Source organism: Urocitellus parryii, chromosome 12 (assembly GCF_045843805.1).
Source record: "Urocitellus parryii isolate mUroPar1 chromosome 12, mUroPar1.hap1, whole genome shotgun sequence".
Classification (NCBI taxonomy): Eukaryota; Metazoa; Chordata; class Mammalia; order Rodentia; family Sciuridae; genus Urocitellus; species Urocitellus parryii.
This window is the reverse complement of record NC_135542.1, coordinates 54,617,966-54,630,166: the sequence shown is the minus strand read 5'-3', so window position 1 is coordinate 54,630,166 and position 12,201 is coordinate 54,617,966. Positions and strand designations below refer to the sequence as shown.

At 38.6% G+C, this 12,201-nt stretch overlaps 1 protein-coding gene across 7 annotated transcripts in view; it reads right to left on the bottom strand.

Annotated features, from left to right (window-relative positions):
* The window catches only part of Lclat1 (lysocardiolipin acyltransferase 1), a 195,961-nt gene extending 184,195 nt beyond the window's left edge, over positions 1-11,766 (bottom strand). For 6 of the 7 annotated variants that reach the window (XR_013342297.1, XM_026408752.2, XM_026408834.2 and 3 more), the window contains exon 1: positions 11,620-11,766. The gene's annotated coding sequence lies outside the window, so the exon portion shown is untranslated. Of the gene's footprint in view, positions 1-11,061; positions 11,146-11,619 lie in introns of those variants that run through there. The other variant, XM_077791936.1, reaches the window with a different exon arrangement.
* Between the last annotated feature and the right edge of the window lie 435 nt (positions 11,767-12,201).

The following is a 12,201-nucleotide window of genomic DNA, read 5'->3' as shown; positions in this document are numbered from 1 at the left end:
CCACATCCCCAGCCCCCGAACAACCACATTTAAAATACAATTTAAGCCCACCACCTCTGACCAGAGGCTAGACAGGAACCGCTGCGCCCCACCTCCTTGGGAGCTAGGAACCACAGCGCCTGCACAAAGAAGAACACCACGCCTGGGAGGACAGGAATGCCACACTGTGGGTCCCTATCCACCAACCTGTGGCTACACCCAAACCACCTCCATCTTTGGACACTGCAGCCATAGCCACAGCCCTTATCACGTGTAATCTCCACCATGGGACAATGGACAGGGCCAGAGGCAGCTGCCCACTGGAGCACCACACACCACAGTATGCCATCACTGAACAGGCCACCCAACGCATCATACAGCCCATCCTTCCAGACACATCTCTGAAAGCAGTTACCTCCATCTTGGGATACCTCCACTGCTATCTTGAGTTACCTCCACTGCCACCTCCACCACCTTTAGTTGGGGCAGATTCCATCTTGGGACACTAACTGAGACCTGGAAGTCCAACAACAAGCTACCTACAGTCTTGATGCCACTGCCACCACCAACTAGGGCTGTGGCCGCTTCCATCTAGGGGCAACAACCAGGACCTGGAAGACCATCACCAAGGTCCCTGTGGGCCCATTTGCACCAGAGTATCCCTACTAGATGTGCTGACAGTCACAATCCTATTGTGGAGGGGACAGGGAATCTTGCATGAGGTTGCCTCTTTTTTTTTCTTTTATCTTCTCCTGCTAAACAACCAACTTCTTTTGATTCCCCTTTCACTTATCCTATAATCTAATACCTCTATATTCTTACATCCTACCTCATCAACATCACATCCTACCCCACCCCTTCTCTTCCCAACCACCACTAGAAACTGTAAACCCTTATGCAAACCTACTGGCTATATGGTAGAAGATAATCGTACTTGTCTTGTAATGGCAAAATTGTCAGTATCTAAATAGAAGCTAATTGATTTATGGCTGCGTATTAGTTGCACTGGGTGCTATAAACATTGATGTCCCCCTTAAAGGTGAGGTATTTGTAACCTGCAGGGTCACTACAAGATTATAGGGTAAAAACTACAATACTGCAAGACAGGAAGACACATAGACAACATGAAAATACAACAGAGGAAAATGCCCCAAACAAACCAAGATACTTTAATAATAGAATCCATTGACAGCTCAGTAGATGAAACAACAGAGAAGGTGTTCAGAATGTACATAATTAAAATGATCTGGGAATCAAAGAATGAGCTAAGAGAGCAAATACAGGCAAAAACTGACCACTCCAACAAAGACATAAGACAGCAAATATAGGCAGCAAAGATTAATTCAAGAAAGGGATAGAGATTTTGAAAAATAATCCAAATAGAAATCCTTGAAATGAAGGAAACAATAAACCAAATTAAAAAAAAAAATAGAAAGCATCACCAACAGACTAAATCACTTGGAAGACAGAACCTCAGACAACGAAGACAAAATAAACAATCTTAAAAATAAAGTTGACCACACAGTGAAAATGGTAAGAAACCATGAATAGAACATCCAAGAATTATGAGATAACATCAAAAGACCAAATCTGGGCTGGGGATGTGGATCAAGCGTTAGCGCGCTGGTCTGGCATGCGTGCGGCCCAGGTTCGATCCTCAGCACCACATACCAACAAAGATGTTGTGTCCGCCGAGAACTAAAAAAAAAATAAATAAATAAATATTTAAAAAAAAAAAAGACCAAATCTAAGATTTATTGGGATAGAGGAAGGAACAGAGTTTTAAACCAAAGGAATGCACAATCTCTTCAATGAAATAATATCAGAAAAATTCCCAAACATAAAGAATGAATTGGAAAATCAAATACAAGAAGCTTACAAATGTAAATCAAATACAAGAAGCTTACAAATGTACAAAACTACAACAGATCTACACCAAGGCACATTATAATGAAAATGACTAGCATACAGAATAAGGATAAAATTTTAAAGGCCACAAGAGAGAAGAATCAGATTATGTATAGGGGAGACCAATTCAGATCTCAGCAGATTTTTCAGCCCAGTCCCTTAAGGAAAGGAGATCCTGGAACAACATATACCAAGCACTAAAAGAAAATGGATGCCAATCAAGAATCTAATATCCAGCAAAATTAAACTTCAGAGTTAATGATGAAATAAAAAACCTTCCATGATAAAACAAAAGTTAAAGAATTTACAGCAAGAAAGCCTGCACTAACAGAACACTCTTAGCAAATATTCCATAAGGAGGAAATGAAAAAGAATAATGAAATTCTGCAAAGGGAGGGAACTACACTAAAGGAAAAGCCAATCAAGTCAAGTTAAAAACCAAAAATAAACCAGAATGACTGGGAATGCAAAACATATTTCAATAATGGCCTAAACTCATCAATTAAAAAACATAGACTGCCAGATTGAATTTTTTTAAAAAAAGACCCAACAATACGCATCCTTCAAGAGACTCATCTCACAGGAAAAACATCCACAGACTGAAGGTGAAAGGATGGGGAAAAAACTTATCACTCACATGGATCGCATAAACCAGCAGGGGTTTCCATCCTCATATCAGATAAAGTAGACTTCAAACCAAAGTTAGTGAAAAGGGATAAAGGACATTTCACACTACTCAAGGGAATCATACCTCAACAAGATATAAATATCTATGCCCCAAACAATGAAGCATCTATGTATATCAAACCAACCCTTCTCAGCTGCAAGAATCAAATAGACCACAACACAATAATACTGGGTGACTTCAGCATACCTCTCTCACCACTGAATAGATCTTCCAAACAAAAACTAAACAAAGAAACTACAGAATTCAATAAAACAATTATTTAGACTTAACAGATGTACATAGAATATTCCACCCATCAACAAGCAAATACATTTTTTCTCAGCAGCACATGGATCCTTCTCCAAAAAAGACCACGTTATGTCACAAAGCAAGTCTTAGCAAATATAAAAAAACAGAGATATTACCCTGCATTCTATCTGACCATAATGAAATGAAATTAGATATGAATGATAAAACAAAAAATAAAAGCTACTCCAACACCTGGAAACTAAATAATATGCTACTCATCAGGGAGGAGATAAAAAAATTCTTAGAGGTAAGTGAAAACTCTGATATTATGTATCAAAATCTCTGGGATACTATGAAGGCAGTGCTAAGAGGAAAGTTTATTGCATTAAACTCATTCATTAAAAGAAGAAAAGTCAGCAAATAAATGACTTAACATTTTATCGAAAAGCCCAAGGAAAGTAAGAACAAACCAACACCTGGTAGAAGACAGGAAATAATTAAAATCAGGGCTGAAATCAATAAAATTGAATCAAAAGAATTCAAAACATTGACAAAACAAAAAGCTAGTTCTTTGAAAAAAATAAATAAAACTGACAAACCCTCAGCCACCCTAATAAAAAGAGGGAGAAAGAAAACTCAAATTACTAAAATTCATGATGAAAAAGGAAATATCACAACAGACACTACTGAAATACAAAAGACAATTAGAAACTATCTTGAAAATTTATACTCCAGTAAAATAACATTGAAGACACCAATAAATTTCTAGAGGCAACTGGTCTACCCAAACTGAACCAAGAGGACATATGCAATTGAAACAGATCAATTTCAACAAGGAAATAGAAGACGCCATCAAAAGCCTACCAACTAAGAAAAGCTCAGGACCAGACGAATTCTCAGCCCAGATATACAAGACCTGCAAAGAATAATTAATACCAATACTCCTCAAATTATTCCATGAAATAGAAAAGGAGGAAACCTTTCCAAACTTATTCTATGAGCATAGTATCATCCTGATATTAAAACCAGACAGATATAAATCAAGGAAAGAAATTTCAGACCAATATCCCTGATGAACATAGATGGAAAAATTCTCAATAAAATTCTAGCAAGTTGCATACAAAAACATATTTAAAAATTAGTGAAACATGATCAAGTGGTGTTCATCCCAGGGATGCAAGGATGGTTCAACATATAGAAATCAATAAATGTAATTCATCACATCAAAAGACCTAAAGATAAGAATCATATAATTATATCAATATATGCACAGAAAGCATTTGACAAAATGCACGCTTTTATGTTCAAAACACCAGAAAAACAAGGGATAGTAGGAACATACCTCAACATTATAAAAGATATCTATGCTAAACCCAAGGCCAACATCATTCTAAATGGAGAAAAACTGTTTCCAGTTTTTCTGGAAAACATTCCCTCTAAACACTGGAACAAGCCAGGGATGCCTTCTTTCACCACTTCTATTCAGCATAGTCCTTGAAAGTCCAGCCAAAGCAATTAGATGAAAGAAATTAAAGGGATATGAATAGGAAAAGAATCTAAACTACCACTATTTGCTGAAGACATGATTCTATACTTAGAGAATCCAAAAAAATTCCACGAGAAAACTTCTAGAATTAAAAAATGAATTCAACAATGTAGCAGGATATAAGATCAATATCCATAAATCAAATGCATTTCTATACATCAAGTGATGAATCCTCTAAAAGAGAAATTCGGAAAACTATCCCATTCACAATAGACTCGAAAAAAAATAAAATATTTCGGAATCAATTTAACAAAACAGGTAAAAGACCCCTACAATGAAAACTACAGAATACTAAAGAAAAAAAACTGAAGAAGACCTTAGAAGATGGAAAGATCTCCCCTCTTCTGAGATAGGCAGAATTAATATTGTCAAAATGGCCACACCACCCAAAGTGCTTATCAGATTCAATGCAATTCCAATTAAAATCCCAACATCATTCCTTATTGATATATAAAAAACAATCATGAAATTTATTTGAAAAAAATAAGAGACCCAGAATAGCCAAGCAATCCTTAGCAAGAAGAGTGAGGCAGGTGGCATCACTATACCAGACCTTAAACTATACTACAAAGCTATAGTAACAAAAATGGCATGGTATTGGCACCAAAATAGACACATAGACCAATGATACAGAATAGAGACAAACCCACATAAAGTTATCTCATATGAGACAAAGGTGCCAAAAACACACACTGGAGAAAAGATAGCCTCTTCAACAAATGATGCTGGGAAAACTGGAAATCCATATGATACAAAATGAAGCTAAACTCCTCTCACCATGCACAAAACTCAACTCAAAGTGGATCAAGGACCTACGAATTAGACCAGAGACCTGCGCCTAAAAGAAGAAAAAGTAGGCCCAAATCTTCACCATGTTGGCTTAGGGTCTGACTTCCTTAACAAAACTCATACTATAACACAAGAAATAAAATCAAGAATCAATAAATGGGATTGATTCAAACTAAAAAAAGCTTCTTCTCAGCAAAAGGAACAATCAATGAGGTGAAGAGAGAGCCTACATTTGGGGAGCAAATTTTTGCCACACAACACACATCAGATACAGCACTAATCTCATGGATATATAAAGAACTCAAAAAACTTAACACCAAAAAAACAAACAACCCAATCAATAAAGGGGCCAAGGAGCTGAACAGACACTTCTCAGAAGAAGATATACAATCAATTAACATGTTCAACATCCCTAGCAATTAAAGAAGCATAAATCAAAACTACTCTAAGATTTCATCTCACTCCAGTCAGAATAGCAGTTATCAAGAATACAAACAACAATAAGTGTTGGCAAGGATGTGGGGGGGGGGGGAAAGCACACTCATACACTGCTGGTGGAACTCCAAATTGGTGCAGCCAATCTGGAAAGCAGTATGGAGATTCCTTAGAAAACTTGGAATGGAACCACCATTTGATCCAGCTATCCCACTCCTTGGTCTATACCCAAAGGACTCAAAAACAGCATACTATAGTGATGCAGCCACATCAATGTTCATAGCAGCATAATTCACATTAGCCAAACTGTGTAATCAACCTAGATGCCTATCAATAAATAAATGAATGGATAAAGAAACTGTGGTAAATATACACACAATGGAATATTACTCAGCAATAAAAGACAATAAAATTGTGGCATTTGCATGTAAATGGATGGAGTTGGAGAATATAATGCTGAGTAAGCCAATACCAAAAACCCAGAGGCCGAATGTTTTCTCTGATAAGTGGATGCTAATCCTTAATGGGGTGTAGGGGGCATGGTATGAGTGAAGGAAGTTTGGATAGGGCAAAGGGGAAGGAGGGACATGGGGGTAGGTAAGGTGGTGAAAGGAGACGGACATCATTACCCTAGGTACATGTATGATTGCATGAATGATGTGACCCTACTTTGGGTACAACCAGAGAGGTCAAAACTTGTGCTCTGTTTGTGTATGATGAATCGAAGAACATTCTGTTGTCATATATAACAAACACATTAACATTTATTAGAACAAATAAATAAAATTATATATATTAAAAATAAAAATTAAATACAACTTAAGTTTAAATTTAACTTAAATCTGTAGTTATATTATATTAACTATTATTGTAGTTACAAGTATATTATCCCAGTAATTCATGCTCTCTAGTCTGAGCAATATATCATAAAATATCATTATGTTTCTTCTTATAAACCTGGTAATATATTTTTACTGAATTCCACAGTGACATAATGGAGAATGCAAGAGTATTAAAAAGAAGTGTAAAAACACATATGACAACACATGAAAGGGGAAACAGCAAAAAAGGATGTCTCATTTAAAATTACCACATGGGACTGGGGTTCTAGCTCAGTGGTAGAGCACCTGCCTAGCACATGTGAGGCACTGGGAAGGAAGGAAGGAAGGAAGGAAGGGAGGGAGGGAGGGAGGGAGGGAGGGAGGGAGGGAGGAAGGAAGGAAGGAAGGAAGGAAGGAAGGAAGGAAGGAAGGAAGGAAGGAAGAATAAAGGTATCATGTCCATCTACAACTAAAAAAAAAATTAAGTTTTCTTCTTAAAACAACAACAAAAATCCTACCACGTCATTGACAGAATCAGCAAATCAACCACAAAGTTAATGTCCAGCAAGAATATTCAAAAATTCAAAAGACACACTCTTATTCAAAGTATCCTTAAATACAGTATATTTTAAATTTATATTGCTTTAAAACAAGCATGAAAGCTTATCAGTTAAGAGCACAGCCTCTGAAACTAGAACATTTAGGTCTGAATTTATGTCATTTAATCTCTTTGGGTCTCAGATTCTTCAAAAAGAAAAGTATAATGTATTTATGGTAAGGTACACAAATAGTAGAATGTACAACTTAAATTTTTACATAGTCATATGCCTATCCCAAGACACAGAATATTTTCCAACGTCCTAGAAGATTTCCTCCTGCCCCTTCTCAGTCATTCTCCACCACCCTGAAGTAACTATTATTCTGACTTATATCATCAGGAAGTAGTTGTTGTTTCTGAACTTCATTTAATGGAATCATGCACTATGCAATCTTATGTCTGCCTTAAGACTATGAGATCTCACCATGTTGATGTGTGTTTTTGTAGTTTATTCTCTTTTGATTGCTTTTTAATGATTCCTTTTATATCACAATTTATTAATCCATTCTGTTGATGAGCATTCAGATTGTATCCAATTTGGGGTTATTCTGAATAAAGACATATGAACATTCTTTCATGCACTTTTTCTAAACACATGCATTCATTTCTCCTGGATATACCTAGAAATAGAATGACTAGATTATGGGTAAGAGTGGACACAGCTACAGTTTTTCAAAGTGACTGTACCATTTTACACTCCAACCAACACTATCTATGTGATCCAGTCAATCTACATCCATGCCAACATTAGCACTGACCATCTTTTAATTTTAGCTAATCTGGAAGGCATATGAATATCTCATTATTGTTTAATTTATATTTCCCTGTTGACTAATAATGTTGAGTATCTTTTTATATGCATGCTGGCCATATAGAAAGTACCCTTCAAGTTTCATTTTCTAATTAAATTATTTTTCTTACTAATTTTACCAATAAATAAACATACATATTCTGAGTATAAGGCCTTGGTCAGATATATGAATTGCAAATTTCTTCTTCCAGTCTGTATTTTGTTCTTCATTCTTTTAACTGTGACTTTTAGATGGAGGGAAGTTATCAGTTTTAATGAAATGTCAAGACAAATTTATCATTCATTTTTACAGTCACTGCTTTCTGAGTCCTTTCAAAAATATCTATCTACTCTACTCACTTACTCCTTGATTTATGCTTATGGTTTGAGAAGTTCTCCACCATACTCGCAATTCATGAAATACTGCATCTTTGAAAGGCTTGTGTTTTCATCTTGCTGTCGATTTGCAGTGCATTCATATTATGTTGTTTGGTGCTGGATAACTATCATTATAAATGTTGGGTGATCCACTTTATAAACTAGAGAATTCATCAGTGATTACTTCCATATTAAAATCACTTCTGTACAAATATTAAGAACCTAATGTAAATTTTAAAATTCTAAAGCCCATTATCACAGCTTTTTTCCCCAAACATACCTTAAATAATTCTTCCTTTCCCTTTGAACCCAATCATGAAGAAGCCCTGCTGTATCCTTTTCCTTAAATTAATGAAAAACAAATTTCCAATTTCCAACCATATAGTTACAAAACAAACTTATTTACTCTTGCCTCTACTGACCCAGCAGGTGTTCCGCCTCCTCTACCTTGGACCTCTTCACACCTAATCCATTTTATATTCTGCTTTCAAAACACGTGGAATTTGAACTCTGCTCTGCCACAGCTGATGACCTGGTTCACTCCCTCATCAACTCATCTGGAGTATGAAACTGGCCTTAACTGGTCTCTGTCTTACATTCTGTCTTTCACCCTGTCATAAATCACCTCTCAAGAATATAATTTTGATCATGTTACTCATCTAATAAAATCCTTCTTCAGTCCTTACTGCCCACAGAATAAAGTCTCTTAAAGTTTCTCTTAGCTGAGAATTCCAACCTAGCTTCTCTCCCAGCAATACCTACAACACTGTCATATGACCCTCATAGGACCTCCCATTCATGCTGGCTTCGCATTGCTTCCACCAACTACCAGAGCCCTTTCTTCTGTATCCTCCAGTCAGTTCCCTTCCTCTCTTGGCCAGGTCCATCCCAGCAGAAGCAACCATTCCCTTTTATGTGTACCCACCACAGCTATATTTGAGTTCTCAGCACAATGTATTAGTTAATCATTTATTTGTTCATCTCATTCACTAGTCTTCAAATTTCTGGACTTCAGTTTTTCCTTGAACTCTTCAAAATAAGATCAGGAATTAATCTTTAAATCCCAAAGTCTTGGCAAGATTACTATAGAAAGGTTCAAAGAAAGAATGAATGGCCCTAAGTCACTTTAATTTGTGATTTTTATTCCTATAAAGATTAGAAAAATTAGCAGTGAACCTTCCTAAAACAATTTTTTAAAGTACTCAGCAAGTTTTTCTTTCAAAGAATTTTCTTTTTCCAGTACTAGGAATTGAACCTAGGGCCTCATGCATGCTAGGCAAATGCTCTACCATTTAGTTACAACCCCAGTCCTTTTTATTTTATTTTCAGACTTTGTTGTCAAGTTACCCAGACAGGCCTAGAACCTGTAATCCTCCTGCCTCACCCTCCAGAGTAGCCAGGATAATGAGTGCAAGCCATCATGTCTAGCTCTTTCAAAAATTTCATCAAAATTCAAATATTAATTATTGACATGTGTTTCCTAGTAGAAATAGTCACAACTCTTTGTTTTAAACTACCTTTTAAATTAATAACATCAAAAGTAGGATGAATATACCACTTAAGCAAAGTAAGTAACTATAGTCATCACAGATCACTACTAGATGCCAACAGTATGAATCAGTTATTATTTAACAACTAAAAGATCACAATGATTCCCTTGAAATCAATTACAGTACAAATCTGTTCACATATTTCCCCTTAACACATAAATCTGTATATAAACAGACAACAGGCATACAGTTTACAAACATAAGCTTAAACATAATGACAATAGTAGTTATACACGTTGGTACAAAATTACTGAATTTCAATGTGTCTCACTTTTCTTGTCTGTAAAACAAAGATGATAACTTCATAATGCTGCTAGCTGAGAGCATGTAATAAGGCCCTCGACACAGTGCATGGCCAGTAAGTGCATAATAATAAATATCAACCCTAATCACTGTACTTTTTAACTTTTTAAAAAATCCTTTTACATACACTCTCTTTTTCCTCCTTCACAACAGCACAATGAAATTATCTAGGCAAAAAAATGCTATTGCCATTTCAGAGATAGGGCATCCAACATAGTAGTTACAAGATCGCCCTAAAATACTTCAAGGCATAGTTTGAACATAATCACACATAATTTCAACCCCAAAACAAACTGACCAAATCTCCAAAATCCATTTGGAAGAGTCTTTGGGGATTCCCCATTATTTCCTTCTGGTGGTCAGCAGCAACCGTTTTCAGTCCTGTAGGGATAGATGATTCCCACAATTTGCTCAAGTTGAAAGGTAGAAGCAGCCTCACTTTCACAGTGCCTGACTCACACAAAGTGCTAGGTGCTTCCTCAATTACAGAACTCCACAAAAATCAAGCCTGTCACCAAACACGAAAAATCACTTAATTATGCTTTATCTGTCTATCTGTCACATCAAAGTACAACATAAAACTTGGGGGGAAAAAAAGCAATTTTCTTTCACTAACTCGAAAATATACAATTTTTCATAAAGGACTTTGATCAAACAGTTTTTAAAACCCAACTAGTTATACTTCATGACACATTTCTTTGCCCAAATAAGTGAGGAATATTTATAATGTTTATAATGTTTCATCTTAGCAATATTTTAAACAACACTTAAGTATTTTGAGTTTAAACTGAAATTCACTCCCCAATCTTATCCACATAAAGCAATTCAGTGCCTATATGAATACAGTAATGAACTTCAAAGGCAGATGCAATGCTGCAAGGAAACACACCCCAAACCCAGGGACCCAGGGACCCAGGGACCCAGCAGAAAGCGGATGGCTCTACAACTACAAGTAAGAGCCTTATCTTTCTATCTCTTCAACAGGCAGTTAAATGCAAAGAAGCCTCCTAAAGATCAGGCTTTGGCATCAGCCTCTAGCAAAGCCTACCTTTACCTTCGCGGCACTGCCACGCTGGCAGCTACGACTCACACCTCTTTATGCAAAACAGCTGCAGCCCCTGCCCTCGACATCTCCCGCTCAAGTCTGGCACGTGGCTGCCATTTGCGACATTTTGGCTCAGGATATTTTAACAGGGGCATGCTCGGGGTGTGGTCAGGACAGTGCAGCTCCCAGAACCCCCGAGGTCTGGGCGGGAAGGTCCCAAGCTCCGTCCAGAGCACCCACGGGGCACCCAACCCTGCCTGCCCCTCGGCCACCTCGCCCTCGCCGCCCTGACTCGCGAGGCCCCTCGGCTGCTAAGGCCTCCGCCACCTTCTGCGAATCGCTCGCCCGAGTCTCCTCAAACCTGAGAGGGTGAAACCTCCCCGCAAGCTGGAACCCCAATTCCCGGCGGAGTGACCATCACCTGGGCCGCAGCCCGGGGGAGGCCCGCAGCTCGCGGGGAGGAGCCGTGGTTGCGCCTCCTCCTCCCGCAACTCGGAGATCCCCAGGTCGCCGCCATTTTACCCGCATCCTATCCCCCACCTGGCAATTCTGGCCGCCCACCTGTGACTGGCAGGGAATGCCGTGCCACGCCGCAGGGGGCACGTGGACAGGCCGGAGATTCCTGAGGGGTCAAACCTAGGGGCAGAACCCGCCGCTAATTCATCCCGAAGCGAGGAGGTACCCGGCCGTCGCCCTAGTAATGCGTCCTGCCAGGATCCATCCTGATTGGCTGCGGGAGCCCTGACGCAACGGCGTCCCCGGCTGCGTGGGAAGCCCGGGTCTCCGGCGCCCCGCCCCTGCCCCGCGGCCGGGGAAGCACCCTGGGCGAGTGTCCCTGAGGGTTCCTTTAAAGGGGCCTCATATATATTTCATGCTCTGACCTGCGCGGAGAGGGTGCAGAAAATCATGGGTGCAGAGGCGAGAAACCAAATTGGAAATTCAGCGGAGGTCTCTGCCCAAGGGAACCTAATGGCTCCTCCAAACCCGGGAGTTGCAGAATGGAAAACACATCTGGCAGATTAAATTACAAACTGTATTTTTTTCCCTGAAGTCAAAAGGTAAATCAGTAGATGAAACCAGTTTCAGAATCCATGTTCTTGATGGTGCATGACTCTTGCTGACACGCACGTTTGCCCATCCCTA